Genomic DNA, 8,530 nt, shown 5'->3' with positions numbered 1-8,530 from the left:
CACCACCCGCCCCTTCCAAGAATATTAGTGGCCAATGTCCAGTTTCTAGACAACAAGGTGGACAAAATTAGGGCACGAGTGTAACATTCTCTGTTTCCCGGAAACATGGCTCACTCGGGATATGGTGTCAGAGTTGGTACAACCACCGGGTTTCTTCATGCGTCGCGCCGACAGAAACAAACATCTCTCTGGTAAAAAGTAGGACGGGGGTGTATGCCTCATGATTAACGAATCATGGTTTAACAATAACAACACACAGGAACTCAAGTCCTTTTGTTCACCTGACCTAGAATTCCTTACAATCAAATGCATTATCTCCCAAGAGAATTCTCTTAGATTATAGTCTGAGCCGTGTATATCCCCCCCCCAAGCAGATACCTCGACGGACCTGAAAGAACTTCACTGGACTCTATGTAAACTGGAAACCAGATATCATGAGGCTGCATTTATTGTAGCTGAGGATTTTAACAAAGCTAATATGAGAACAAGGCTACCTAAATTCTACCAGCACATTGACTGCAGTACCCGCTCGAGCGAAACACGGGACCACTGCTACTCCTACTTCCTTCCTCCCCCGCCCCTCCCTTCGGAAAATCTGACTACAACTCCATCTTGTTCGTACCGCCCTATAGGCAGAAACTCAAACAGAATGTACCAGTGACTAGAACCATTCAAAGGTGGTCTGACCAATCGGAATCCACGATTCAAGATTGTTTTGATCACATGGACTGGAAAATGTTCCGGGAAGCCTCAGACAATAACATTGATTTATACACTGACTCGGTGAGTGAGTTTATTAGGAAGTAAATTGTAGATGTTGTAACCACTGAGTATTCAAATCTAGCCCAACCAGAAACTGTGGGTAGACAGTGGCATTTGTGCAAAACTGAAAGCGCGAACCACCGCATTCAACCATAGAAATAGGTCGTGGAATATGGCCAATGTAAACAGTGTAGTTAATCCCTACGCAAGGCAGTCAAACAAACTAAATGTCAGTATAAGGACAAAATGGAGTCACAATTCAATGGCCCAGACACGAGACGTATGTGTCATGGTCTACAGGCAATTACGGAATACAAAAAAAACCCCAGCCACGTCATGGACACCGACGTCTTGCTTCCAGACAAGCTAAACACCTTCTTTGCCCGCTTTGAAGATAATACAGTACCACCAATGCGGCTCGCTACCAAGGACTGCCCCCTCTCCTTCTCCGTGGCTGACGTGAGTAAAACATTTAAACATGTTAACCCTCGCAAGGCTGCTGGCCCCACATGCTTCAAGATGGCCACCATTGTTCCTGTACCAAAGAAGGCAAAGATAACTGAACTGAATGACTATCACCCGGTAGCACTCACTTCTGTCATCATGAAGTGCTTTGAGAGACTAGTCAAGGATCATATCACCTCCACCTTACCTGCCACCCTAGACCTACTTCAGTTTGCATACCACCCCAAAAGGTCCACAGACAATGCAATTGCCATTACACTGCGCATGAAAATCTCTCACTCAACATCAACAAAACAAGGAGATGATCGTGGACTTCACGAAACAGCAGAGGGAGCACCCCCCTATCCACATCGACTGGACAGTAGTGGAGAAAGTTTTAAGTTCCTCGGCGTATACATCACAGACAAACTGGAATGGTCCACACAGACTGCGTGGTGTAGAAGGTGCAACAGCGCCTCTTCAACCTCAGGAGGCTGAAGAAATTTGTCTTGTCATCTAAAACCCTCACAAACTTTTACAGATGCACAATCGAGAGCATCCTGTCGGGTGTATCACCGCCTTGTACGGAAACTGCACTGTCCTCAACCGCAAGGCTCTCTAGAGGGTAGTGCGTTCTGCACAACGCATCACCAGGGGCAAACTAACTGCTCTCCAGGACACCTATAGCACTCGATGTCACAGGAAGGCCAAAAAGATCATCAAGGACAACAACCACCCGAGCCACTGCCTGTTCCCCCCGCTATCATCCAGAAGGCAAGGTCAGTACAGGCGCATCAAAGCTGGGACCGAGAAACAGAAGCTTTTTCAATCTCAAGGCCATCAGACTGTTAAACAGCCATCACTAACTGGCCACTACCGGGCCAAGGCTTTTGACTTTGTCAATCACCGACTTTCTTATCGGCAAACTCAATAGCCTTGGCTTCTCAAATGACTGCCTCGCCTGGTTCACCAACTACTTCTCAGATAGAGTTCAGTGTGTAAAATCAGAGGGCCTGTTGTCTAGACCTCCGGCAGTCTCTATGGGGGTGCCACAGGGTTTAATTCTTGGGCCGACTCTTTTCTCTGTATATATCAATGATGTCGCTCTTGCTGCTGGTGATTCTCTGATCCATCTCTACGCAGACGACACCATTCTGTATACATCTGGCCCTTCTTTGGACAATGTGCTAGGCAAACCTCAAAATGATCTTCAGCGCCATACAACACTCCTTCCGCTAGTGGAACTAAGTGCATGTTCTCTAACCGATTGCTGCCCGCACCCTCCCGCCCGACTAGCATCACTACTCTGGACGGTTCTGACCTAGAATATGTGGACAACTACAAATACCTAGGTGTGGTGTCTGGTTAGAGACTAAACTCTCCTTCCAGACTCACATTAAGCATCTCCAATCCAAAATTAAATCTAGAATCGGCTTCCTATTTCGCAACAAAGCCTCCTTCACTCACGCTGCCAAACATACCCTCGTAAAACTGACTATCCTACTGATCCTTGAATTTAGCGATGTCCTTTACAAAATAGCCCCCAACACTCTACTCAGCAAACTGGATATAGTCTATCACAGCGGCATCTGTTTTGTCACCAAAGCCCCATGTAATACACACCACTGTGACCTGTGTGCTCTCATTGGCTGGCCCTCACTGTCGCCAAACCCATTGGCACCAGGTCATCTATACGTTTTTGCTAGGTAAAGCCCCACCTTAATTCAGCTAACTGGTCACCATAGCAACACTCACCCGTAGCGCACGCTCCAGCAGGTATATTGCATTGTCATCCCCAAAGCCAACACTTCCATTGGCCGCCTTTCATTCCAGTTCTCTGCTGCCAATGACTGGAATGAATTGCAAAAAATCTCTGAAGCTGGAGTCTTATATCTCTAACTTTAAGCATCAGCTGTCAGAGCAGCTTACCGATCACTGTACCTGTACAAAGCCAATCTGTAAATAGCTCACCCAACTACCTCAACCCCACATTATTACTTACCCTCTTGCTTTTTTGCACCCCAGTATCTCTACTTGCACATCTATCACTTTGGTATTAATGCTAAATTGTAATTATTTTAGCCTCTATGGCCTATTTATTGCCTTACCTCCCTACTCTTCTACATTTGCGCACATTGTACATCGATTTTTCTATTTTTATTTTGTGTTATTGAATGTATGTTTGTTTATGTGTAACTCTGTGATGTTGTTTTTGTCGCACTGCTTTGCTTTATCTTGGCCAGGTCGCAGTTGTAAATGAGAACTTGTTCTCAACTGGCCTACCTGGTTAAATAAAGGTGAAGTAAAAATGTTTATAAATAAAAACTTAAATAGAGTGGCTGCTGCCAACATCCAGACCTAAATCACTGGCCACTTTAAAAAATTGAGTTAATAACAGGTATCACTAGTCACTTTAAATAATGCCACTTTAAAAATGTTTACATATCATACAATACTCATCTCATATGTATATACTGTACTCTATACCATCTACTGCATCTTGCCTATGCCGCACGGCCATTGCTCATCTATATATTTATTTGTACATATTCGATCCCTTTACATTTGTGTGTATAAGGTAGTTATGAATGTTAGATAACTTGTTAGATATTACTGCACTGTCGGAACTAGAAGCACTTTCGCCACACTCACATTAACATCTGCTAACCATATGTATGTAACAAATCAAATGTGATTTGATTTGAAACCTTAAAGTTCCTCGGCGTGCATCACTGATGACCTGAAATGTTCCCTTCACACAGACAGTGTTTTGAAGAAGGCACAACAGCGCCCCATAAACCCCCCTAAAATGGTTTTATCCAAATCTGGCAACCAAGCCATTCTTATAGTGAATGGCATTCTGAGATTATGGAGTTTTCGCTTGTCAAACATAAACAAACATGGCTGCCATCATAAAGAATTTAACTGCTGTTAGCTTAGCTGACACGCATCTCTTTTCTAAACAATATTACATTACTGCCTTGTGCTCACCAGAGATGTGGTACACTGTAAACAAGTCTAGCTGTCTCAGCCTCCAGTATTTATGCTGCAGTAGTTTATGTGTCGGGGGGCTGGGGTCAGTTTGTTATATCTGGAGTACTTCTCCTGTCCTATTCGGTGTCCTGTGTGAATCTAAGTGTGCGTTCTCTAATTCTCTCCTTCTCTCTTTCTTTCTCTCTCTCGGAGGACCTGAGCCCTAGGACCATGCCCCAGGACTACCTGACATGATGACTCCTTGCTGTCCCCAGTCCACCTGGCCATGCTGCTGTTCCAGTTTCAACTGACCTGAGCCCTAGGACCATGCCCCAGGACTACCTGACATGATGACTCCTTGCTGTCCCCAGTCCACCTGGCCATGCTGCTGCTCCAGTTTCAACTTCCACCTGACTGTGCTGCTGCTCCAGTTTCAACTGTTCTGCCTTATTATTATTCGACCATGCTGGTCATTTATGAACATTTGAACATCTTGGCCATGTTCTGTTATAATCTCCACCCGGCACAGCCAGAAGAGGACTGGCCACCCCACATAGCCTGGTTCCTCTCTAGGTTTCTTCCTAGGTATTGGCCTTTCTAGGGAGTTTTTCCTAGCCACCGTGCTTCTACACCTGCATTGCTTGCTGTTTGGGGTTTTAGGCTGGGTTTCTGTACAGCACTTTGAGATATCAGCTGATGTACGAAGGGCTATATAAATACATTTGATTTGATTTGATTAAGTCGCTAACTTATGTTTAGTTTTTTGTCAGCGCAGCCTGTTATTTAGACTGGTTTATGGAATGAATTTGGGTGTGAATGTGTTCCGTGTGATGATTGGATGATGAATTTCACATTTATCTTTTACAATAAAAGGTGAAATTGAGGAATAAAGTTATGAATATCTTTATTTCCCATCAGTACAAAACATTGTTAAGATGCTTTTCAGACAACAATGCTGTTTAGACGCATTTGTTGCTTCATACATTCGGTTGCTACTGTTCCAATCACATACAGTATTAGCGATGGTACGCTGCAGGGACCACTCAACCATAATCACAAATATGTGCTTGTACTTGTCAAAGGGTTAACCTCAGGAGGCTGAAGACATTTGTCTTTGGTCCTAAGACCCCCACAAACTTCTACAGATGCACAATTGAGAGCATCATGTCAGGCTGTATCACCACCTGGAAAGGCAATTGCACCGTCCACATCCGCAGGGTTATCCAGAGGGCGGTGCGGTCAGCACAATACATCAATCGGGGGGACACTGCCTTTCCCCTCCAGGACACCTACAGCACCCGGTGTCACAGGAAGGCCAAGAAGATCATCAAGGACCTCAGCCACCCGAGCCATGGCCAGTTCACCCCACTACCATCGAGAAGGTGGAGACAGTACAGGTGCATAAAAGCTGTGACCGAGAGACTGATAAACAGTTTCTATCTCCAGGCCATCAGACTGTTAAACAGTCACCACTAGCTGGCCTCCGCTCAATAACCTGCACCGAACCTACTAGCCGGCTACCACCCGGTACTCTACCCTGCACCTTAGAAACTGCCTTGCCCCATTTACATTGTCATTGAACACTGGTCACTTTAATCATGTTGATTTACCCACTTTATGTGTATATACTGTATGTTAGTCAACTACTCCTACACAGACCTTTTCTATTCATATACTGTCCATACACACACACACACACATGCATATATATATATATATGCCGATTGGCTGAAAGCCGTGATATAACAGACCGTATATACCACGGGTATGACAAAACATTTACTTGTACTGTTCTAATTATGTTGGTAACCAGTTTATAATAGCAATAAGGCACCTCTGGGGTTTGAGGTATATGGCCAATATACCACAGCTAAGGGCTGTATATAGGCACTCTGTGGTAAATCGTGCATAAGAACAGCCCTTAGCCGTGGTATATTGGTTATATAACACACCCCCTCTGGCCTTATTGCTTAAATATACAGTACCAGTCGAAAGTTTGGTCACACCTACTCATTCAAGGGTTTTTCTTTATTTTTACATTGTAGAATAATGGTGAAGACATCAAAACAAATAAATAACACATATCGAATCATGTAGGAACCAAAAAAAGTGTTAAACAAATCAACATATATTATATATTTGAGATTCTTCAAAGTAGCAACCATTTGCCTTGATGACAGCTTTGCACACTCTTGGCACTCTCTTCACATTCTTGATATTCTCTCAACCAGCTTCACCTGGAATGCTTTTCCAACAGTCTTGAAGGAGTTCCCACATATGCTGAGCACTTGTTGGCTGCTTTTTCCTTAACTCTGCGGTCCAACCATCCCAAACCATCTCGACTCTTTTCTCTGTGTATATCAATGATGTTGCTCTTGCTGCGGGCGATTCCCTGATCCACCTCTATGCAGACGACACCATTCTATATACTTTCGGCCCGTCTTTGGACACTGTGCTATCTAACCTCCAAACAAGCTTCAATGCCATACAACACTCCTTCCGTGGCCTCCAACTGCTCTTAAACGCTAGTAAAACCAAATGCATGCTTTTCAACCGGTCGCTGCCTGCACCCGCATGCCCGACTAGCATCACCACCCTGGATGGTTCCGACCTAGAATATGTGGACGTCTATAAGTACCTAGGTGTCTGGCTAGACTGCAAACTCTCCTTCCAGACTCATATCAAACATCTCCAATCGAAAATCAAATCAAGAGTCAGCTTTCTATTCCGCAACAAAGCCTCCTTCACTCACGCCGCCAAGCTTACCCTAGTAAAACTGACTATCCTACCGATCCTCGACTTCGGCGATGTCATCTACAAAATGGCTTCCAACACTCTACTCAGCAAACTGGATGCAGTTTATCACAGTGCCATCCGTTTTGTCACTAAAGCACCTTATACCACCCACCACTGCGACTTGTATGCTCTAGTCGGCTGGCCCTCGCTACATATTCGTCGCCAGACCCACTGGCTCCAGGTCATCTACAAGTCCATGCTAGGTAAAGCTCTGCCTTATCTCAGCTCACTGGTCACGATGGCAACACCCATCCGTAGCACGCGCTCCAGCAGGTGTATCTCACTGATCATCCCTAAAGCCAACACCTCATTTGGCCGCCTTTCGTTCCTGTACTCTGCTGCCTGTGACTGGAACGAATTGCAAAAATCGCTGAAGTTGGAGACTTTTATCTCCCTCACCAACTTCAAACATCAGCTATCTGAGCAGCTAACCGATCGCTGCAGCTGTACATAGTCTATTGGTAAATAGCCCACCCTTTTCACCTACCTCATCCCCATACTGTTTTTATTTATTTACTTTTCTGCTCTTTTGCACACCAATATCTCTACCTGTACATGACCATCTGATCATTCATCACTCCAGTGTTAATCTGCAAAATTGTAATTATTTGCCTACCTCCTCATGCCTTTTGCACACATTGTATATAGACTCCCCCTTTGTTTTCTACTGTGTTATTGACTTGTTAATTGTTTACTCCATGTGTAACTCTTTGTTGTCTGCTCACACTGCTATGCTTTATCTTGGCCAGGTCGCAGTTGCAAATGAGAACTTGTTCTCAACTAGCCTACCTGGTTAAATAAAGGTTAAATTTAAAAATTTAAAATTTAAAAAATTGTGTTGAGGCCAGGTGATTGTGGAGGCTAGGTCATCTGATGCAGTGCTCCATCACTCTCCTTCCTGGTCAAATAGCCCTTTCACAGCCTGGAGGTGTGTTTGTTCATTGTCCTGTTGAAAAATAAATTATAGTCCCACTAAGCACAAACCAGATGTGATGGCGTATCGCTGCAGAATGCTGTGGTAGCCATGTTGGTTAAGTGTGCCTTGAATTCTAAATAAATTACAGAAAGTGTCACTAGCAAAGCACCCCCACACCATCACACCTCCTCCTCCATGCTTCACCGTGGGAACCACACATGCGGAGATCATCTGTTCACCTACAAAAACATGGCGGTTGGAACCAAAAATCGCCAAATTTGGACTCATCAGACCAAAGGACAGATTTCCACCGGTCTAATGTCAATTACACATGTTTCTTGGCCCAAGCAAGTATCTTCTTCTTATTGGTATCGTTTAGTAGTGGTTTCTTTGCAGCAATTCAAAAATGAAGGCCTGATTCACACAGTCTCCTCTGAACAGTGTATGTTGAGATGTGCCTGTTACTTGAACTCTGAGAAGCATTTATTTGGGCTGCAATTTCTTTGGCTGGTAACTCTAATGAACTTATCCTCTGCAGCAGAGGGAACGCTGGGTCTTCCTTTCCTGTGGCGGTACTCTTGAGCCAGTTTCATCATAGCGCTGGATGGTTTTTGCTACTGCACTTGAATAAACTTTCAG

Source organism: Oncorhynchus kisutch, linkage group LG6 (assembly GCF_002021735.2).
Source record: "Oncorhynchus kisutch isolate 150728-3 linkage group LG6, Okis_V2, whole genome shotgun sequence".
NCBI lineage: Eukaryota > Metazoa > Chordata > Actinopteri > Salmoniformes > Salmonidae > Oncorhynchus > Oncorhynchus kisutch.
This window is presented reverse-complemented; position numbering follows the sequence as displayed.